At 34.1% G+C, this 24,883-nt stretch overlaps 1 protein-coding gene across 2 annotated transcripts in view; it reads right to left on the reverse strand.

Annotated features, from left to right (window-relative positions):
- The window catches only part of LOC5572370 (nitric oxide synthase), a 445,274-nt gene extending 422,175 nt beyond the window's left edge, over window positions 1–23,099 (reverse strand). For both annotated transcript variants that reach the window (XM_021847903.1, XM_021847904.1), the window contains exon 1: window positions 22,266–23,099. The gene's annotated coding sequence lies outside the window, so the exon portion shown is untranslated. The remainder of the gene's footprint in view (window positions 1–22,265) is intronic.
- Window positions 23,100–24,883: the final 1,784 nt, after the last annotated feature.

Raw genomic sequence — 24,883 nt, forward strand, 5'->3', positions numbered from 1 at the left:
GAAATTCATTTATTTTTCCTTAAGAAAGATGGAACGATTATTGCAATACGAGCGCTTTATGTATCGTTTTAGCATCACCCCACATCAAGACGTCGATAGAGTGTGCGCACGAGCCTATCGATTGCAAAGTCCTTGGTTCGATTCCAGGTTGCCGTGAAAACTTGTTTGTTTTCAAATTTCGGTTTCATAACGTAAATTTATGAATTTTAATCCGATTTTTTGTGGCGAATTTTCATAAGGGGTTCCTATGTTTATCGATAGTTCATTTTCCTGAGTGTAGTTTGTTTGACCCAATGTCACCTTTTCGAAGGGGTGAGTTTGGGCAAATTTTCAAATGATTCCTATTTAAAGGAAAATAATCAAATTTCAATTATTTGTTCAGCATTTGCAACGTATTCTCATATTTGACCGAACATATCAAGTCAAATTGCGAAAGTTATATAAAAATAAATGAAGACTTACGTATTTTTGGCCAAATCTCACCCCAACGACGGTACTTGCAAAGTAGTTTTCATTTTTTTTAAATGCGAAAGGTCAAGAATTTCACCGTGAATTGAACAATTCGCTGACAAGCTGGTTTTAGTCTGTAAAGGTTGCTCTTGAACGCTCTATCACCAAGTTATTACCGAGAGAATGAATGTGTACCGTAAAATGGGGTGTTAAGGGATGAAACAAAATTTCTACTCGAATTTCCAGCAACTTTCAGTATGTCAACAATTGAACAAAGGACAGCCCTACCATTCTCTCGTCGTGTATATCAAATGCCAAACACAATTATGAGGATCCTATGACAGATCTCTGAAATAATCATGAAAATGTGTGAGTTTTGACGGAAATGCAAAATAGGGTGTTAAGGAATGTGAGTTTCGTAAATAAAACCATATTTTGCCAACAACGAAACATAATCCTTTTGGTCAATAACATTGACGCTTTCATCCCAAGTAACACCGAAAACATCTTTCCAGATAGCAGATAGCAGATCGTGTCATATAAGAGTTATAATGGTGAATACCATAACATCTTGTGTTATATAAATGTTATAAAATAGTCATCGGAAAACAAGTCATCCCAAAACATTAAATGCAAAAATGACAACCTGACTTGGTTGATTGGATGCTCTACAAACGTACATAATAAAATGTATGTTGTAATTATGCATTTTAAACGAATTTTTTACAAGATTCAAACATCAATATACCCATCATCGTCGATACATGTTGTGTGTCATTCTAACATCGACCATTGAAGTTGGGACAAAAATGCCATAATCAAACCTTGTGGAGAAAAATTGAACGTAATGAAATCGTTAGCGGGTGGTTTTCTAAGTTCGGTTGCTTATCATTATCACAAAAAAAAAAAAAACAATCGGTTTGATACTATAAACTTCTGAAAGGGTGGTTTCAGTGGTTTCATAGTGTACTGCGAATTGACAAAATAAATATTTTTTTTAGGTGAACAAAACTTCTGCCAACTGCGTTTGCTTCTTCAACTAGAATTCGGTGTTTTACACATGCACATAACGAATTTTGATATATTCAGATTGGAAAATAAACGCACGGTTTTAACACCGTGGTTGTCCAGAGTGTTTTATGTATATCGGCACCATAATTTCAAATTTGTTCTGGTAGCAGAAAACACATGATCCAAATGATGTATATTCCACTAGTGTTAAAATAAAGCAGGTTTCTTCTGTGCGAGCCAAAATTATTGTAGTCGAATAGGCTCTCAAATTGATGAATATCGTCGAAAATAACAAATAGCTACTGCGTGAGGTCTGTCAACATTACTGCAATTTTCACATTGTTGACATTTGTAGAGTAATGTTTGACGTTTGACAGATTAAAATCTATCCACTAAGCAAGAAGCTATATTTAAGTTATTTGGATGTTATAAACATTATTGAGAAAACAATCAAATGGTTTTTTAGATAATGTGTTCTTATGACGTATTATGAACGTTATTTTAAGTCAATCTAAATCCTCTAGTTAAGATGCTCTGGAGACGTTATTACAACGTAATTTCAACTCATATCTGAATCAACATACACAAACATTTCACATTTTGCTAAATAAATAATCAGGTTTACAGTACCGGTTGAAAGCTTGAATCACCTTACTTCGAATCTATTTAATTTGCATATCGATAATATTAAATTAAATAAATTGATTAGAAATCTGAATCAATTTGATAAGTTGCGTCATTCACAGCGATATAAAACAATTGAGTATGAAAAATTTAATAAAACAATTGAACCGTTCCAATATTTTTGGACGGCGCTGTAAGACATATTAAAAATCTGCCATCTTATTTTTTCGTGAGAATTGAAGAAAATTATACAAAACTGCACAATTTTGGGTGGCTTCGTTATACATTTAGAAATTATTATAATGGCCCATGAATTATTGAAAAGTGAAATTGAAAGTTTCACCATTTATTTTGATCCGCATAATAAACTTCTCAAATATCGTTGAACACCATCCTTTTTAATTTTTTTCATCTCTGTGATGAAAAACAATCTTAGATTATTTAGTTTGGAAACATTTGCCAGGTTATGGTAGCCATGTATTTTTGGAGGCAATTATGTGTTTTTTTTTCTGTAAGTTACTTCGTTTTGCAGATTGGACATTTCAAGCAGATAATATGTAATATGATTGTGTTTTGCAAGTTATATAGCTTTCAAATAACGTCACAATAACCAGAGCATTTGCCTGTATTATAATCTAGTCATCTTGTGCCATATATATGTGGTTTGTACTTTAAAATAGCTCAATTACAGCACATGAAGCATGTCGTCATATACACTTGAATTGTGAGTCTTTAATGCTGAAAAATAACCTAATTATAACAACTGTTCATTATAGCTTATATTCCCATCTTTATTATGTTGAGAGTATGTTTAAAAATCGTCAATAGTACGTCGTCAATAGTACGGTTGTCAGACCTATGAGATGTTATATAAGCCGCAATTTTTTGCGCTGTTTTAGCTATACAAGTGTTAGATATAAAGTAAATATCACTAGAAAAATACAACAGAATGTGTTGAAAACTGGAATTTTTAACTCTTATGTAACTAGCTGTGTTACTTGGGATTCAATTTCATTGGTTATGTTCAACCTTAATCAGATAATACATTAATGTTATTGAACTTGGAACTCCTGCAAACGCAAATTGCTTTATTTTACCTGCTAAAGTTTTCATAGTTATTTATCCTTTTGGGGAACTATATTGTACAATTGTCTTGAAATGATTTTTATACTTATTTTAAACAGGATCATAACCTAAATATTTTTTGCAGTTTACGAATCCTATAAGCTTTGCAGAGCAACTTCGTGAATAACCTATCATATAAGGATAATTTCAACAAGCTTTTAGTTTTAATAGGAGAAATGGCCAATTTGACCTATATATAAAACACTAAACTAAATAACGTAGTTGCATGTAACATCCAGTAGCATGGTCGAAAAAATACTGAAGAATAGTGTTCCAGTACGCACACTCTATAACGCAATGCGTTTAGTGCCCGACGAGGCCACGAATTTTCACAAAAAGAGCTTAGAAATTACAAAATATTACTATTGTTTACCACTTCATAGGATTACCAAATTCTTCAAAACCATTTCCAAATAAAAGAATCATTCCAACTTTCCAAACACTTTACCAGTGTGATCGAACAAGTTTTAAAATTTAAGTCCGTATCTCGTTATCGAGTTAGAGAACCATAGTAAGAGTTGGTTTTCATGGCTAACTCGATGGTCCCTTGGATCGCAGTTGCAATGGTGTTGTGTTCTGTAACGCGATACCTCCCTAATTTGATGATCACTTCAATATCGATTTAGGGAAAGTTGTTTGTAGTATCAAGAAAAATCACATATTTACTTGAATACGTTGTTGTCAAGAATTTCCTACCAGTTTTACCGATTTTTCGAGATTAGACATTTTTGGTGATATTCAGTAACAAACCAAATAGACTTGTTAACCCCTTAACACCCCACTTGTATTCAAAAAGAGACTTTTTCCATAGAAATTATTAAAAGTCTAAATCTAGATAGAATTTTCAAAAATTTTTGTCTGCGTTTTGTTTTTAACATCTAGTTTCCACAATACTTTATTCCAATAGACATCCCTTATCACATAATGCAGCTCACAATCCTCCGAACAAATGAAGCATTCCAGATGACTGATATATCGACTTTCGACGTTTCTGTGATTTGTCAAACTTGATTGAGAAGTTCAATCCCTTAAAACCCCACTAGTCCTCAACACCCCATTTTACGGTATTATTAAAAAAAAATCCGATTGTGATGTCCCACATTTTGTTTTTGTTTTATGAATAGCACTCTCCGAATATGGTTCGATCAGCTAATTCGGATCAAAATCCAAACCATGCCAATAATTCTTAAGGTTCATTTTATTCTTAGTGTATGAGAAAATCAGAATAGACCCTTTTCAAATCTTCTCACTTTTGACTTGACACAATTACATCATCCACTGATTGCCTGTAGAACAACAGGAGAGTTGCCAAAATAGTTAACCTATTAAAAGACGTATATATTATTTGTACTCAGTATATTGAAGTTTATGCGCTACAATCTTCAAATAAGGAAGGTATTGAAGGGGTCCATTATTACCCATGCATGCTTTGTTGCCTAATTCCCATAAATAAATTAGTTGTGTTCGATCTTTTCTGTGAATTAAAATCGTGAATAATAAATACACCGCAATTGAATATGGTTTTCTGGCAACCTGGTGCAGTAATAAATAGTGATTGCCGAGGAAAACAAAGTTCATTAAATTTAACTTGTGATTTGAATCATAAAAATTAAGTATTTTCGAGTGCTTTATGGACCAATCAAAAGTTTAATTGTGCATAAGTGATCAATGCGTAGATTTTGTGAAAAAATTGGCATTGGAGCGGAGAATTGGACCTTTCGAAGTGGTGAGTTTTTCTTAAGCTGTTCTTGTGTTGTTCTATTCGGCAGCTCACGAATGACGATAATTTCGTAAGCATTTATTGCATTTAATAATAAAACCCATGTTATATAATATTTTTTGTGAAGGATGTGATTTGTATGGAAGATTATAGTTCAAGGAACATGTTGAGTACATTGAAGGTAACCATTGTTCCGTAGATAAATTCTAACAAGGACGATAAGTTAGTGTTGCCGAAAATACCCTCAGAGTGCCGAAGCCATCATTTGCCCTACCAAGCTTCTCCACCAAAGGACGAAGCCTGCGTGTTGTCTGTAGCAGATTGTAAAAAAGTTTGGATATTTTTTCTTCATACTTTTAGAAATGTAAGATTTCTGCTAATGCTTCCAAAACTTAATTTATAATATTCCCACATTAACTAAAAGCTCTTGATTTCAAGCCTTCGAGTAGACATGTTGTCACGATGAGAAAGACTTCAATAAATAGGTAAGATACAGTTTAGAGCTCATACAAGATAAAAAAAATAAATAAAAACTCACAATCTTCTATTGTCACGACCAATGCGTTATAAATTTAGAAAAAGTAAGGGTAAATTGATTTTGAGCATTTATTTTTTTGTTTCTTATAAGCAAGAAATCAACTAACCTGTAAAAATTCTGAACTGCTACGGCAAGTTGTGTTCTGTGTTGTTAACTAAATGCTAATAAAAACCTAATGTAGTTTTATCAAATTAGGACTACACTAACAGCCTAACACAGAACACCTAGATATAAAAAATGAATGTAACGTTTGATATGATACCAATAAAGGAATTGAACAAAACAGTTGTTAAAAATTTTTGTTCGAGAACTCTTAAATTATCAACTTTTCTTTGAATACCAATTAAATCAATTATCAGCTTGTCCCAAGAGGTAGCCAAGTTTACTGAGTCAGCTGATCCGACTTAAACCAACCGCAAATCAATTCGGTAATTGGCAAATGAAAAGATAAACGATGCTTCTTTTCTTTTCGTTCTCAGAATTTTTCAATCAGTTCCTTCAGACTTACAAAGTATCCCTGGAGTGAGCGGTTTGTTTCGTGGCCTTCTCCCAGGTTGAATCGTTGAATTCTCGGGCTTGGCAAGGCTGATTGCTCGTTAAAGAAAAATGTTCGCGAAACCCGACCGATTGGGTTCCTTCGTCAAAAACAAGACGACAAAAAGCATGACTTGTTGCTCGCCTCGCCGCGTTTCCTTCCGATTCACATTTTAGGGGCGGTTGCTCTTGCTCCCCATGACGGGCGGATTTGTGCTCTTTTTCGGTAATGGAATTATTAAACGGTTCGGATGTACTTGGTTTGGGGTAAGGTTTTGAGCTCTCCTGCAGCCAGGCTAAAATATTTCCAAGATGCATGGGTTATGAGGATTATTTCGTTGTTCCATTTAAACGAATTACTTATTGTCGAAAATTTGAGAGCCGAATATAGGCTTTGAGAGATTTTTTGTGAGTAGAATATCAAAATTGTTATTCATTACCACGCAAATGGAAAAAGTGAGCAAATTAAATCTCCTCGGAAAAAATATTGCACTTTCTGAAACTAATTGTAATATTGAAGGTTTGACAGAAATGTCGGTACAAAAAGATGAAAGAACTAATATATTTATATATACTAACTAATATATTCAAATTAAATCCACGCCTGATCAGTCTGCTTTTATTTCTTTGCACACCTAAGAGAATTATCTTCTTTCGATTCTCAACCGATTGAGCACACCTTCCTTCAAAGGCACAAATTTGTACAAAAGGCAACCACATGAATGGTGTGCACAACTTAAAGTATTATCTCAAACATTGTGGCACAATTTTTCACTCAATCAATACATCGCGTAATCCAATCCGAGAATCACTTCAGCCAATGAGGAGCAAAGTGCAAAGTTTTGCAATCACATTTTTGTACATATGTTCTGTTTTCTTTTCTACCAGGAAAAATCTACATTCCAACTTCTGGTAATGTTATCACCGGAAGCTCTCATTCTATCCACCTATCAGCACTTGACACTTGACTTCGTTCGCTGCTGATTGCAAGTTTCATTCGCAAAGTTGTGCTGACTGAAGTGACTGATGGTTCTTTCACAAGTTAGATCACAAGCATTTGCTTCCGCCGATAGACGGAAACTTTTCTGCACTACCAGTCTCAATCGTCTCGCCCAAATACCAGGAAAAACAGCACACGCAAAAAGAGCAAGCACAGCGTGCAAAGTGTAACATCGGGCCTTCGGGAAATTGAAACGATAAACAAATCAACGGTGGCTTCATCCGAGCAACGGCAAAAAGAGAGATACAAACGAACTTTTTCTGCTCCCAAAATGGGTTGATGGAAACTTTACGAGACGAAAATGGAGAATCGCACTTTGCCCCGCAACCTATTAAAAAGAGTGAATCATTTGGGTTAAAGAAGGTTGCATATGACAGTCAATGATTTTTATTATTGTTTTCTTTCAGACTTGGAGTTTTGATAATTAACCTGAAGTGTACGATTTTACAAATAACTCTTATTTATTCTAACAATGTATGGTGGAAAACTTAGGTTTTCTAATTTTACAATCAATCCTTCATGCCAAACACTGTCGAATGCTTTTCTAGACATAGAAGAACAGAACCAGTAGCAACGGATCAAATTTGTTACACGTAAAAGTTGATGAATAGTTGAATATCCATGGTGGAATCCGAACTGTTCATTGGCAAAAATTGAATTTTCATCGATGAGGACCATCATTCTGTTCAAAATTACCTTTTCAAAAAGTTTACTCGTGGAGGAAAGCAAACTGATTGGACGATAGCTAGAAGCTACTACAGGATTTTTGTCTGGTTTTAAAATTGGTACAACCTTAGCATTTTTCCATTTGTCTGTAAAATATGCCAACTGAAAACATGTGTTACATATATCAAATAAGAATGATAAGCTATTTCCTGAAAGTTTCTTGATGAGGATGTAGAAAATTCCATCATCGCCAGGAGCTTTCATATTTTTGAATTTTTAATAATAGTTCTCACTTCTTCCAAATTAGTTTCCCAGGAATTTTTGAAAACGCATTATTGATTGCGAATGTTTCGAAGTCCTGATTAACTTGATTTTCTATTGGACTAATAAGTCCTAAATTAAAATTATGGGCACTTTCAAATGCAGAGCAAGTTTTTGAACTCTTTTGTAATTGCATAGTAATAATTTATGTTCCTCTTTCAATGCTGGTAGTGGCTTCTGAGGTTTTTTTTTAATTTTAGATAAAATCTAAAAGGGCTTAGAACTTGGCTTAGAGACAGGGTTCAATTGTGGAATTTTATTTTCAAAAGTTTTGATTCTTGATTGTGAAAATCGTTGTTAAATTTAATTTTGCAGATCCTGCCATATAATTTTTATAGTAGGATCGCGAGTGCGTTGAAATTGCCTTCTCCTCACGTTTCTTAGATGGATCAAGAGTTTAAGATCATCGTCTTAAATCACGGATTCAAATTTTCACATTTTGGAATTCCAATGCCCCTGGCTTCAACAATGTAATTTGTTAAAGTTTCAAGAGACTTGTCAATATCGAGTTTTGTTTGTAAAGAAATGTTAACATCAAGATTAGAGTCAATATATGTTTCATATATATTCCAGTCAGCTCGAAATTAATTGAAAGTGGAGCTGATAGAATGGAGAATCACTTCATGGGATATTTATAACAGGGACATGATCAGAATCAAAAACAGCATGAGTAATAATTAGGCTACAAAGATGACTAGAGTCGGCTAAGACCAAATCAATCGTAGTAGGGTTTCTAGAAGAGAAAAAAACAATTAGGGCTATCAAGGTATGGAATTGAGAAACACCCTGAAGAGCACTCATCAAATGAAATTCTACCGTTGGAATTACTTTGAGAATTATTCCATGGCATTAAAGTCACCAATGACAAAAAATTTTGACTTATTGCGAGTCAATTTTCGCAAGTCAGTTTGGAGCATTGAAAAGGAAAATAGGCAGCTATGGAAGTATATTTACCAAGTTGTGTTTCAACTAAAACACCTAATGTTTCAAAAACTTTAGTTTCAAATGACGAAAATAGTTGATGTTTTATACGCCTATGAATGATGATTGCAACTCCCCCACATGCCCCATCAAGTCGATCATTACGATAAACAAAAAAGTTAGGATCTCTTTTGAGTTCAGATCCAAATTTCAAATACGTTTCAGTAATAACTGCTATATTAAGGTGCCAATGCAATGTATGGGAAAAATTTTGCCATCGAATTTCAAAAATTGGTCTTTTGTCTCCTCGAAAAAAGTCCCCATGCAAAATTTGAGCTCAATTGGACTTCATTAAGTGGACCCCCAAAGCGGTCAAAGTTTGGCTTTTTTGACCCATGAAAAATCTCCAAAGGGGGTACATGAATTTTTTTTTATGCCAGATGTCTTAGAAATGCATGAAACGTCGAGATCTGGTTTTACTTGGTTTTTTTTTTTTTTTTTTTTGAAAAAGTCGACCTTTTGGGACTTAGCAAATTGAGTGATTTGAATTTGAAATGAACGATTTGAATTCAATTGCTGAGAAATTCAAGGCAATAGTATTGAAACATATCCTATATAATTGGTGGCCACTGAAAGCATATTATATGTGATAAAAAATAAAAAAAAATATTTTCTACATTTAATATGTGGTATTTTATTAGGGTGGTTCACTTATTTTCCATTATGGTGGGCCTTTCTGTCGAAAAATCATAATTTGAATGGGATATTAAAAACAATAGTATTTTATCACCTCTTTCATCATCGTTGGCCATTTCCTTCATTAGATTCGTGATATTTCATTGGGAAGGCTCACTTATATTCCATTACGGTGGTCCTCTAAAAAAAAATGAGAATTTGAATGGAATAGTAAATACAAGAGTAATTAAACATCTCCTATGTCATCGTAGGCCACTGTTAACATATAATATGTGATATTTCATTGGGGCTATTGTCCTCAGTTTTGCATAAGGGTAATCATTTAATTTGTAAATTTAAAAAAAAATATTCTCAACAGATCTAAAATATCAACTTTGTTTGTATAGTTTTGAATCATGATTCTTCATTGGCATGCAACTCTTCGTTAAGATATTTTCATGAGGGTTTTCTTTTGAATAGTTAAATAAAACGTTCCAATAACAATAATCAGTGAATTCAGTGAAGCACAACTCTAACTGCCATAATCAAAATACAGATAAAAAAGGAATGAAATAATTTTTGACGTATTCAAATTATGACAAAAGCTTAATGGGCGACAATAAAGGGCAACAAAAGTGTTTAGTTTATATTTTCAAAAGGGATTCTCAGCCATGGGCTCCTTCATTTCCGAAACAAAAGTACATTGCCTTCTGCTTGCTATAGTAGGTACACCCGATTCGGTTGTGACAACGTAGGCAATTCCAGTTTTAACAATCAGTTCTCGTTTATTCTTCAAAGATGTAACAAAGTTCCTTATAGAAATTTCACGGAATTTCATATGAATTTTTTCGTTGGAGTTTTCAACGGAATTTTCTTTGGAATTTTAATCGAAATTCGAAATTCCTTTTAAATTTTTTTATTGGACTTTTCTACGAAATTTCCTTTGAAATTTTCTACGGAATTTTCATCAAAATTGGAAATTTATCCTGAATTTGCTTCGGAATATCATGTGGAGTTTTCTTCGGTATCTTTAGAATTGCCTTTTTGAATTTTCTGTGGTATTTTCTTCGAAATTTCCTATGAAGTGCCCTTCGGAATTTCATTCTGAACTTTTCATTGGAATTTTCTTCGAAATTTACTTCGGAGTTTCTTTTTGAGTTTTCTTTGAAATTTGCTTTGGAATTTTCTTTGAAGTTTCCTTCCGATTTTCTTCTAGAGTTTGTTTCGGAATTTCCTGTGTAATTATCTTTGGAGCTTCCTTCAGAATTGTATTCGAAATATTATTTGAAATTTCTTTCGAAGTATTGGAATTTACTTTGGAATTTCCTTTGGGAGCTTTCTTCGGAATTTCATTTGGGATTTCTTTTGACCTTTGAAATTTAGTGCGGAATATTTTTAGAAATTTCCTTTACAATTTCCTTTACAATTTTCTTTGGAATTTCTACAGAGATTTCTTGAGAATTTCCTTACCAATTTGCTTTGGATATTCCATAGAAAATTCCTTAGAAATTTTCTTCGAAATTTCCTTTTAACTTCCTTTTTTCATTGCTGTTTGCTTCGGGATTTGCTTTGGAATTTTCTTTGGAATTTCCTTAGAAATTCCCTTTTGAATATGCTTTGGATATTTTTTAGAATTATCGTCGGAATGTCTTTTGGAATGTGCTTCAGAATTTCTTTTAGAATTTTATTTAGTTTTTTTTTTAGGGATTTCCCTTATATTTTGGAAATTTCCATCGAGTTTCTTTTGGAATTTCTATTGGAGCTGTGATTTTTTCTTCGAAATTTCCTTAGAAATTCCTGTTTGAATTTCATTCGGAATTTGCTTTGAATTTTTTTATGGAATTTCCTATGGAGTTTTTGGAATTTCCTTTGGAATTTTCCACGGAATTTTCTTCGGAATTTCCTTTGGATTTTTTCGGAATTTGCATTGGAATTTTCTACGCAATTTTCGTCAGAATTTCCTCTGAAATTTGCTTCGGAAAATCCGTTGGATTTTTTTTAGTTTCCTTCTGAATTAACCTAGGAATTTCCGTCGAAATTTCCTTAGGAGTATCCTTTAAAATTCCTTTGCAGTTTTCTTTGAGGCTACTTATCAAATTTTCTTCAGAATTTCCTTTGGAATTCCTTTATTACTTCCTTCAAAATTCTATTTGAATTTTTTTTCGGAATTTCGTTTGAAGTTTACTTCCGAATTTGTTATAGAGTTTCCTCGGAATTTCCTTTGGAATAACCTTTGGAATTTCCTATGGAGATTTCGAAATTTTATTTACAAGTTTTGATTGGAATTTTTTACGGAATTTTCCTGTGGACTGTTTAACGTAATTTCCATCGGAATTTCCGTTGAATTTTCTCGGAATTTACTTTGGAATTTCCTTCGAATTGTTTTTTCGGAATTTTCTTGGGAGTATCCCTTAAAATTCCTTTGTATTCTTCGGAACTTCATATCTCATTTACTTCAGAATTTCCTTTGGAATTTCTTCATTAATTTCTATCAGTAAGTAGCTTCAGGAAGTTATTTTGGAATTACTTTCGGAATTTCCTTCTTCAGTTTTTCAAAATTTTCTTCGGCGTTTCCTTTGGAATTTCTTTCGGAATTTCTTCTGGAATTGCCTTCGAAATTTCCTTTGGAATTTGCTTCGGAAGTTCCTTTGAAATTTCTTATGGAATTTCCTTTGCAATTTCTTTTAGAGCTGGCTTCGGAATTTCATTTCGAATTTTCTGCGCAATTTTCGTCCGAGTTTTCTTTGGAATTTGCTTTGGAACATCCTTCAAAAATCCATTCGGATTTATTTTTAAGGAATTTCCTTTTGAATTTGCTTTGGAATTTCTTTCGGGATTTTCTTTGGAATTTCTTTTGGAACTACCTTCGGGATTTGATTTGGAATTTTCTGTGTAATTTCGTCGAAATTTACTTTGCAATTTGCTTCGGAATTTCTTCTGGAGTTTCCATCGGAGTTCCATTTGGAGCTTCATGCTAAATTTGATTCGGAATTTCTTTTGAAGCTTTGAAATTATTTCGGAATTTTCTTCGGAAGTACCTCTATAATTTTCGTTTCCTCTGGAATTTCCTTCGGTATTTCCTTGGGAATTTTCTCTGGAATTTCCTTCAGTATTTCCTTCGGAAGTTTCTCTGGAATTTCCTACGGAATATCCTCTGGAATTTCATTCGGAATTTCTTCTGGAATTTCCTTCAGAATTTCCTCTGTAATTTCATTCGGAATTTCCTTCCGTATTTCCCCTAGAATTTTCTTCGAAATAATCTCTGGAATTTCCTTTGAAATTTCCTCTAGAATTTCCTTCCGAATTTTCTCTGTAATTTCCTTCAGAATTTTCTCTTGAATTTCCTTCGGAATTTCCTCTGGAATTCCGTCTAGAATTTCCTACGAAATTTCCTCTGGAATTTCCTGAGAAATTTCGTCTGGAATTTCCTTCGGAATTTTCTCTGGATTTTTCACTGGAATTTTCTTCGTAATTCCCTCTGTAATTTCCGTTGAAATTTCCTTTGGAATTTCTTTCGGTATTTCCTCTAGAATTTCCTTCAGAATTTTCTCTAGAATTTTCTTCGGAGTTTGCAAAACTAAATTGGAAAGATCACTGAGGCTCAATGCTTGATCTCTGAGATGAGTGCATCTGAAATCACGAAGTAGCAAGCGGATTTTGTATGAGACGAAGACTCCGAACTGGTTCAGCTTAGTGAAGTGTTGCATTCCGAATGAAAATCACGCAAAACTTTTCAAAAGGACCTTTCTAACAATGAGAGGCTTTCTAGAAAACTCTTTTGTTGTTAACTAAGTTACCTTTACATTTTTCGTCGAATATTACGCAAATATTATGTAGTATTCCACACCATAATCTTTCGGTATGTAGATATTAAGGATGAATTTTTTACAATGACACCATAATTAAGGAAAGTGGACGAGACTTTTGCGAGAAATCATGGTTTCAAACTATACGAAAAATGATGCACCCTAATGGAAAATGAGAGAAACTCCCTAATGAAATATGTTAACAGTGTCCTACGATGATGTTGCATATCAAATTGAACTAGAGGCGCATGAATTCAGAGGAATTCAAAGCCTCTCTAAACAAAAATGAAGACGATTATAAAAGAGGTATTAAAATACTATTGTGCTAAAAAACAGAATCAAATTCAAAATTTCTTGATTTTTTTTTAATTGTCGGCAAACACCAATGGAAAATAAGTGAGCCACCCTAATAAAATATCACGAATCTAATGAAGGAAATGCCTTACGATGATGAAAGAGGTGATAAAATACTATTGTTTTTAATATCCCATTCAAATTATGATTTTTCGACAGAAAGGCCCACCGTAATGGAAAATAAGTGAACCACCCTAATAAAATACCACATATTAAATGTAGAAAATGGCTTACGATAATGTGAGAGATGTTCCAATACTATTGTCTTCAATATTCAATTAAAATTATTTTTTTTATTTTTTAACAAAAAGGACCACACTAATGGAAAGTAAATGAACCACCCTACACGCTATGTCTGAACCAGACGATTATAAAAATCGAATGTACATCGGATTTTTTCTCGCTAGAGATCAGTATTTGGTCTATATTTTCATAATCGGAAGGTTTTAAAATATTCTATCGGTGAAATTTTTTCCATACATTTTGTATGGGCTGAAATGCATCGAAAACGTGATTTTCATGGGATTTTGTATGAAAAATGGCTAAAAAGTGAAAAAAATCAAAATTTCACCGATGGAATATTTTAAAACTTTCCGATAATGAAAATATAACCTAAATACTAAACTCTAGCAAGAAAAAATCCGATGTACATTCGATTTTTATAATCGTCTGGTTCAGACATAGCGTGCCCTAATGAAATATCACATATAATATGGTTTCAGTGGCCAACAATGCTATAGGATATGTTTCAATACTATTGCCTTGAATTTCTCAGCAATTGAATTCAAATCGTTCATTTCAAGTTCAATTCACTCCCCCAACTCAAAAATTTACTAAGTCGCAAAAGGTCGATTTTCTCAAATAAAAAAATCCAAATAACACCAGATCTCGACGTTTCATGCATTTCTAGGACATCTGGCATCAAAAAAAAAAATTTCGATTTCGGAAATTTCATGTACCCTCCCCCCCTTTGGAGATTTTTCATGGGTCAAAAAAGCCAAACTTTGACCGCTTTGGGGGTCCACGTAATGAAGTCCGATTGAGCTCAAATTTTGCATGGGGACTTTTTTCGAGGAGACAAAACTTTTGAGCACTACCATTTTTTGAAATTCGAAAAATCGATTTTCATTGGCACCCTATGCTATATGCACGTTATTAGCTGAAAGAAAATTAAACAGCTCGTCCTCTTTATCATTCAGAGAACGAGCATTCCAATTTAAAATATTTAAATTTAAATCCATTAGAAAAACGTAATCGAATAACAACTTGATTTGTAAATTTTACACCAACTTGGACTGCTTCAGTCATAGTGGTGGTTTTGAACATTGCATCAATCAAAAGATTCAATTGTTCAGTTAGAAAATTAAAATCAGAGGCAGACATATCACATGAAGTGGGTACATTATCTGATGATTTCCCAGTATAATTTTCAGTAGACGAAGTAGCGGAGTAGGAGTTACTTGTGGCGTAGGGTTTTTTCCATTTGATTTGAAACAAGCAGAATGGGTACTCATAGTACGAACAGGGGAGGAGTTCAAATTACCTGTTACGATATCGGCAAAGGATTTTCCGTGGGTAGATACTTTCAAAATTGAAAGATTCGAACGGCTATCCGACGGATTAAAATTAGCTTGTGAATGAGCATGATTATGGTCTTCCTGATGGGTATAATTCCTAATCAAGCGATCGTTAACTGAAAAATGAGTATTGTTCGATACTCTACCAGGGAAATTCTGGAAACGACCGTTATCGTAACGGATATTATCTTTCATCTGCCTGGCACGAGCCTCAATGACTCTCTTGCGTGAAGGGCAATTCCAAAAATTTGACTTATGATCAGCCCCGCAATTAGAGCATATGAGCTTGGTGGGCACAAATCTCCCAACTGGTAGAGAACGTGCCTTTGGAGCCGGCCTTCTGATACCTGATGGTGGTATCTTCCTTCACTGGACAGACGTCCTTGGCGTGAGAAGAACCTCCGCAAATCATGCATTTAGCATCCATGCGACAATTTTTTGTACCATGACCCCAACAATAGTTTTGCTTTTTCTAAAACTTCAATATTATTTAGTTCTTTTTTGTTAAAGTGAACTAAATATTATTCTTGAGAAAGCCCTTTCCGAACAATGCCAGATTGGGTTCTCTTTTTCATAATGATTACTTGGACTGGGGAAAATCCAAGTAAATCATTCATTCCATTTTTGATCTCTTCAGGTGACTTATAGTCACTTGAGAGACCTTTCGAGACAACTTTGAACAAACGTTCAGTTTTGTCGTCATAAGTAAAAATTTGTGCTTCTTCTCTTCAAGATGTCTGAGAAGAAGTTCACGATCTCTAAGAGTTTCCGGCAAAAGGCGACAGTCTCCGTTCTTTGCGATTTGGAAGGAAACCTTGATTCCCCTAATGGAGTTCAAGATCTCCTGCCTAAATCCCCCAAATTCGGAACAACTGACCACGATAGGCGGCACTCTTTGCTTTCTCACTTGAATCGAAGAGCCTGGGCTAGAGACTGCTTCGATTTTGTGTTCGGAAAATTTGTCTAGAGCATCGAACTGATTGCTCATTTCGATACAATTATTCATTTCACCCTTGGAAGGAAGTTCGCATTCCGGGGAAACGTCCTTTCTTCCATTCTGGCCACGTGTAGTGACAGTTTTAAAACCCACTTTTTTGGAAGGAAGTAGTGAATTCAGTGATTCACCTTTCCTTTTGTTTGTTGTTGATACCATGTTTAATGAATAAACGAAAGAAGACGTGACCTTCGAGAGGTTTTTTCCCAAGGCGGTGTCCAAGAAGGATTAGTAAAACGATCGTAAAAGAGTCAATAGTAGAAAAAATAGTACTTAAAAGTACTGTTTTAGTAGCACTGAAAAGTACCGTTTTTAATTTTAGCACTGAAAAGTACTGTTTTATTGCTTTAGGTAGTTTTTAAGAAAACTTCCAAGAGCAAAGAGAATTCGTGTACGCACAGCACGAAGGTACGATGCGCACTGATTCCTCTGTTCTTGACAAACGCAATTACTGACCGCTTGACGATTGTGAACGTTATTCTCCTGGCGCAAATTTGCAGACAATCCATCACCGCGTCCACCGCTTGAACATTCTGGACCAGTTTGCGGAGAAAAAGTTGTAGCGTTCATGGTGCCTTCTGCAACGATTCCTTCAAATTCTCTTGCATCTACCTCAGGCAGTATTCGGTCAGCTTCAGTTCTCCGGTGTTCAGAACACTACAGTTCATCCAAAGTCTTCTGACTGCGCAGCAATATATCACTTCTGATATGTAGAGGTCAGTAATTACAACTGCTCTGTTTAAGGTGGTTTTACGGAATGATCATTTATTAACTTTACTGACTGTCATTGCCTACTCTAAGTCATTGTCTGAGCCTACCTTGATCAAATACATTAATATTATTCACTACAAGGAGGAAGTTGTGAATTCAGAGATTCACCCTTACTTTTGTTCGTGGTTGCAACCATGTGAATAAACGAAAGAAGTAGAGACCTTTTAAGAGGTTTTTTTCAAAGAAGGTGATCTAGAGAGATTTTTGTACGCACAGCACGAAGGTACAATGTGCACTGTTTTGTACACCATTGAATACTGTTACTGAAAGCAATGACGCTGAACTTCATGTTTCTACCATTTATGGGACGAATTTTCTTACCATCAAACTTTAAATACAGCTTCGAATATCAATAAATCATCAGGAAAAGAAAAAATCTATATCAACACAACATTGCTATTTTATATCTAAGGTCGATAATCAATGTAATGATTTATTGAAAAAACGCTAAAGCTGGTTTAGAATTAAAGGAACTTTTTTTTTCTTTTTTATTAAGTGTAAAAGTGTAAATTCATGATTAAGGTTTTGAGGGGAGTTTCTGACTTTATAGCGGTAATCGCATTGGTTGATGAAATTTTATTGGATTTTTTGGTGAATATTCGAAACTCTTTGAATTTTCACCAAAAAATCCAATGAAATTGAAACCAAGCGTATGTTGTGCTTTTCTAGAGAATATTCATGAGTAGAAAATCCTTTCAAAACTGATAAAGGAGCTCAAGTAAGAAATTATACAAGTTTTGATTACAATATTTTTTAATAACCTACCAAAACTCTATGAACTTGTAGGTTTTTCTTAATTTTATTAAAAAAAAACAATTCTCGGTCAACAAAAAACCCTGCAGTTTTTTGTTCTTGAATTTGTGTTTTTTTTTTATTTTCACTACCTACAATGAGTTGAATTTTGCTAGAGAAACTTTTTCCAAATTTTTGAGCTTGACGATTCTCAATAAAATTTTGTTGAAAAAACCTGGAGTTCGCAGACAAAAAAGTCAATTTGGACAAATTGAGATGTAAAATTGTGACAAATATTGGAATCGTTCTGGTGGGCTATGATCCCGCGACTCTCAATACGCTAGACTGGGCGCGTAAACCAACTACGCCACAGAACGGGTAACGTTTCTGCAGCGCCGTTACCCATATTTGTACTGTAGAAAATTCGAAGTTTGGTTTCGACACATCTCCACCTTAAAAACAAAATAATTTGATTCTGCTGGAATTTATTGTAAAACGATAATTGGAAATTTGAAGGTTGGATGTTTGAGTAATTATCTAGTGGAATAGTTATCACTTCAATACTAATTAAGTTAAAATATCAATTAATATTGAATATGGCAACAAAAAGCAAATTTTTGTTTCTACATCTTGATTCACACATGGCCAAAACCAGAAAATCAGATTAAAGGCCTAACATAGATACCTGAAGAATATCTAGCACTAAAAAATGTCGTTAAAATCTACGTTTTTTTGTGAGAAATTTGGGAATTCCATTGAAACAATCATCAAGCACGATTAAAATGTATCTACCAAAAAATTCCCAAAATATCGAAGTGTTGATGCATAGGATTCGTAGACCCCAAAATTATTTTCAGTCTTCAATTAGAGAAACTTTCGTTAAATTTTCCAAATTTTGTTTAACCATAGACAGTGGTCACCAAACTAAGGCCCGCGGGCCGCATGCAGCCCTCGAGAAGGTTTTGTGCGGCCCGCGAATGGATTTTGAATATTAATGTGATGCGGCCCGCATGTTATAATTTTTATTCAAGCTAATGTTCAATCCTTTGCTTTTGCACTTTGTTGTTGGAAAGTCAGTCATTGAAATCATGTAAAATTTGTTTGCGTTTATCAATCGTCGTGGCATAGGGAATAATATGAAATTGACTTTGACTCATTCAAAGGTTCACAGTTTCTGAAAAACATGATTTTTTTTAGAATCTTAAAAGGAAGGCTAAGGGCCTGCAAAAAGTCTTGAAATCTCTGAAAATTTTTCTGCTGATCATATCTCAGTTTTTAAAAAATTGAACCAGTATCTTCGTCTTGCAGAGATGTTCTTTGACTTTAAAAATGTCTCTAATTTCTGAATTTTTTTGAAGATTATGTTATTTGAAATAATTGAATATGGATTGCTTTCTGAATGGTTGAGGAGTCCAAATGCCAAGAAATGTACAATGTTGGACAATACATTTGTAAGTTTTTCGACCTTCCATAAAATGGTCAACTTTTATGGGATAAATCTCAGTTATTTATAGTCCGATATGAATAAAATTTACACCTCATTTCGGAAATTAATTAAGTGTAAACATTTTCAAAATATCAAAAATCAAGAGATTAAAAACAATATCAATCCGATTGAAGTGAATTTCGCGGAAAAAATTTAAATGATTTATCTCAAAAGTAATACTTAAAAGAAGATACTATCAATCTATTCCTATTTTATGATTTGTTTATATTTTGAAATTCGTCGAAAAATTTACCGTTACTGTTTTCAACTCGTAAAAGTAAAATATGTTACAAATATATGTTAAAATTCAAGTTATGATAAAATTTAATATAAATCGATCCTTCACAAAATTTAAATAAAACCCTCTGAAGTAGACTATTTTGTATTATTAATCGAAAAAGTTCAAAATATATTGTCCAATATTGTAAGTGACATGTTGATCGAATTTGAATATTGTGTACTAATAAAACTCTGTTCCTAGCTTTTAAAAAGTATTTGAAGGTGAGTTTTTTTGAATTATTTTATATTAGCTAACATAATTCATTAAAAACTTGGCATTGTTTCTCTGTCACTCATATCTTTGCTTCAAAACCCCTCTGCTTTGATCATAAAGTTCCCAGAAATGTATTATCTGTTTTCATAGAAATAGTGTTTTTTTGCAATCCCAATGAAAGCTGCTAAAATTAGTCCTTATAAATCTTGCGGCCCGCGACTTATGTTGAAAGCGTTGAGATGGCCCGTGTAATCGATTAGGCTGAGGACCACTGACCATAGAGAACGATCATAACCATATACATTGGAAGAAGCAAATCTCAAATGCCATTCCATATATAGATTCGAAACTTGTATGACTAATAATATTGGTACAGTCTCTATGCTCTCCTATTTTTTTTTTTCTTAATTTCAAACCAGAGAATTATTAAGTAATTTTCTCAAAAATTAATCGGAGAATTCTTGCAGAAATTACAGCAGCACTTGCTGTATTAAAAAAACGGAAAGCAATATTTGTGTAGAATCAAATCCTTTATTACAAACGCCTCAACATTAGTTGAATAACCAACACACACGATTTTTTTTCTTTTCAGCTTTGACAATTTAAAACACTCTATGCCATTTTGACTTAAAATTTTTATTTGAACTGCTTTAAATTAAAAAACAAAACGTGCGATATTTCATGATAAAAAAAAAATCTGCGTTCCTTATTCCAAGTAATCTTCTCAAACAGTGGTCCTCAGCCTAATCGATTACACGGGCCATCTCAACGCTTTCAACATAAGTCGCGGGCCGCAAGATTTATAAGGACTAATTTTAGCAGCTTTCATTGGGATTGCAAAAAAAACACTATTTCTATGAAAACAGATAATACATTTCTGGGAACTTTATGATCAAAGCAGAGGGGTTTTGAAGCAAAGATATGAGTGACAGAGAAACAATGCCAAGTTTTTAATGAATTATGTTAGCTAATATAAAATAATTCAAAAAAACTCACCTTCAAATACTTTTTAAAAACTAGGAACAGAGTTTTATTAGTACACAATATTCAAATTCGATCAACATGTCACTTACAATATTGGACAATATATTTTGAACTTTTTCGATTAATAATACAAAATAGTCTACTTCAGAGGGTTTTATTTAAATTTTTTGAAGGATCGATTTATATTAAATTTTATCATAACTTGAATTTTAACATATATTTGTAACATATTTTACTTTTACGAGTTGAAAACAGTAACGGTAAATTTTTCGACGAATTTCAAAATTTAAACAAACCATAAAATAGGAATAGATTGATAGTATCTTCTTTTGAGTATTACTTTTGAGATAAATCATTTAAATTTTTTCCGCGAAATTCACTTCAATCGGATTGATATTGTTTTTAATCTCTTGATATTTGATTTTTGATATTTTGAAAATGTTTACACTTAATTAATTTCCGAAATGAGGTGTAAATTTTATTCATATCGGACTATAAATAACTGAGATTTATCCCATAAAAGTTGACCATTTTATGGAAGGTCGAAATACTTACAAATGTATTGTCCAACATTGTACATTTCTTGGCATTTGGACTCCTCAACCATTCAGAAAGCAATCCATATTCAAATATTTCAAATAACATAATCTTCAAAAATTTTCAGAAATTAGAGACATTTTTAAAGTCAAAGAACATCTCTGCAAGACGAAGATACTGGTTCAATTTTTTAAAAACTGAGATATGTTCAGCAGAGAAATTTTCATAGATTTGAAGACTTTTTGCAGGCCCTTAGCCTTCCTTTTAAGATTCTAAAAAAATCAGGTTTTTCAGAAACTGTGAACCTTTGAATGAGTCAAAGTCAATTTCATATTATTCCTTATGCCACGACGATTGATAAACGCAAACAAATTTTACATGATTTCAATGACTGACTTTCCAACAACAAAGTGCAAAAGCAAAGGATTGAACATCAGCTTGAATAAAAATTATAACATGCGGGCCGCATCACATTAATATTCAAAATCCATTCGCGGGCCGCACAAAACCTTCTCGAGGGCCGCATGCAGCCCGCGGGCCGCAGTTTGGTGACCACTGTTCTAAAATAATATGAATTTTGAGCTATATGAAGAATCCTCACACTGATTATTAAAAATTTTGAATTATGAGAGCAAAAAACACTTAATAGAACTTGTGGCACTAATTCGCCAAAATTTAACTTAAAACTCACTATATAATATTGGCTATAATCCCAAATTATATCCTTGAAGAATCATAGTTTTGAGCTGTATTAATAGTCCTCGGGAATATATCTTAATGATTTTTAATCATGACAGCAACAGACACTAAGCAGAAGCCGTGAAACTGGTTCATCAAAATTTTACTTAAGACTCACAATATAATATTACTAAACTATATGCTGTTCAAAACCACAAGCTTTCAGGCATAAATATTAATTTCCACATTATTTAGAATCGATACCAACCTTTTCAAGGTCCGCAGCTGTTTCGGTTCGCTATTCGCAGTTCGGCACAAAACTTCCAGTACAAAATTCACGAATAGCCGTTGGCCTTCTGAATCACTGAGCACATTCAACAACCGAGCCCCACAATCACCGCTCGTAATTGTCAACAAATTGTTCACTTTTCTTTCCACTTTTTCACCACTTGCCGACGCACTAGCAAAACCACAGTCTCGTATTTTCTCATAAACAGTTGCCCGCAGAATATCACACCCAACAAACCCAACGAACCGCACTCGACACAGGTTCTGCTGACACCATCCGTCGCAAGCACCAAAGTTAACTCATTAATTGTACTTTTGTCTTCTTTCGAGAGGACCCACTTTTAGCCCCTCGAGTCGTAAACGATTCAATGATTTGTTCGCACTTTTACACCCACTTACTTTCTCTTTGATTTCTTCGTCCTAGCCTGTTAGCCCGTTTTCCTTCGAGCGGTTTTCCTCGAGAATGTTTCACTTATTTTACAGCTTAGAACTTTTATTACTGATAGAAATTTAGGCAATCGTTAATTCACACTACTTAAATTCCAGATGCACTGAAAAACCACTTTATTCAGTTGATAAATTTCAAACTTTCTTTGAGTTATGACCATCCCACTTTAAACTTTCAACCACAAGATGAAAATTCAAGCTTTAAACCTTCACTTTGCACAAGGCTATTCCAATTCAACAAAAAAGAACTATCACTTCAAGAAGGACCATTCACCAAAAAACCAACAGTCCTTAGCCAGAAAGCTTCAACATCCAGAGAGCACTTTTACCACGATTTCTTCTTCCAAGTCGCGATGTGAACGCTACCGCTTGCACAAGGCTACTGGCTAAATTAACCAAAGATTGGAGTATTTTACTCGAATCTTGTGTGTGCCCTTCGCCACCTATCTCCCCGTCGTTGCCCCAACGCGGTGCATTCACTTCACTGCTCGGATTCGCACGAAGCCACCCACCCACCCAATGGACGAAACATCGCTGCAAGAACATAAGCGCTAGGGTGTTCTAGAAAATATCAATGTTTAAAAAGTCAGTGCTAAAAAAGTCAAAAATAAAAAAAGTGAAATGAATTAAATATTATATTTTTCGATCAATTTTTGATCTCGTCTCAAAAGCCATTAATAGTCAAGTGCGTAGCTTGTGTTACTAAGCTAACGAAAGGATTTACACATTGTTTAACAACGCCACGATAAAGAGATGAAGAGATCCTTCTCTCAATGGTGATAGTTTTCTTCTTTGTCTATTCATTTTCTTAAAAACAATGAGCTGCACCACGGTTACTAATATCTTTCAGGGCGAGATAATAAGCAATACGAAATTTCTGTCATTTGCTCGAAAGACAGTATCCTTGTGCTCTGACAATAATTTTTCAATCTATTCTCGCGAAACTTTTCATTATAAATAGTGCTAGGTTGGATATTTCTAGTTTTGGAATAACAAATCATACATATATTTAAGGTTGAATGTCTCGGAAATCGATATTCTATAGGTTTTTCTGACAAAAAACATCAATAATTTCAAGCATAAATACCAAACAAATTGTCCAAAATACTCATTAAAAATTGTAAAATATTACAAAAACATTAGGCATCAAGACCATCTGTCAAAATATGTCATTTTTCTTATATAACGATCATGTTCCTTAAATTGTTTTCCTTAAACGTAAATCTTCCTATCTACGCTTGAGTACTATAACTTTTCGAAAATTGATTTTTCCTGGGGTACCCTAATACGCACGCACAGCAACTGCCCTAGTGTCGCATCGCAGCAGGAGCAACAGTCGGAGCCGGTTGTTCGGTGCTGGTGCCTCTGCTGGTAGCATAAAAATACCCCCCTTACCAGAGTGCTACCACCGCTACCAGACTAACCGAGTGGGGTGAGTGCTCTATTGGCCGACTCCTGTTGCTCCTTACAAACCTTCGTCGTGTTGAGCGTGATTCGTTCGGCTTCTATCGGTGAGTTACCATTTGTTTTGGGTGCTCACGTCAGCCCGAGTCGGAAAATTGCGCCACGTTTTTACGGCGTTTGCTTTGGTGAGGTGATTCACAACAAACCGAAGCGAAAGCGATGCAATCCATTTGTGGGTGGCGAGTGCAACACTCAGAGATTTCGCGTGACTCGAGAGAAAGTTGTGGTTCTCGCCGTATAACAGTTAGTGAATGAGTGCACATATCTCGAATGCGAGTAACGGTTTACAATGTAGACATAATGACTAAAACTATGGGGATTCCTGGAACAAATTGATTAAATTATTGTATATTTTTCGTGGCCAGTGCATAGCACTTTCTGATAAGCTTATATTAGCAGTGAACGCAAAACTAAAAGCTGTTCGGCAAGATCACAATGAGGAGTTGAAACCCAACGTAGACAAACAAAATTGGCGTGAAAATTTTATCTACTTTCCAGTAAGCAGGTTCGATGCTTTAGACATATTTTTCTAGCAGCAAATTGAAGCTGTTTCTACCCCAACCACTTGGATTCAAATGAAGAAGCAAAGGAGGTCGCCAGTCGTGACCAGTATTTCCGAATTGGTGGAATTAGGCAGGAAATCTTTGATGGAGAAGAAGTATTCCATATGATTCCTTTACGGTAGGG

This window comes from Aedes aegypti, chromosome 2 (assembly GCF_002204515.2).
Source record: "Aedes aegypti strain LVP_AGWG chromosome 2, AaegL5.0 Primary Assembly, whole genome shotgun sequence".
NCBI lineage: Eukaryota > Metazoa > Arthropoda > Insecta > Diptera > Culicidae > Aedes > Aedes aegypti.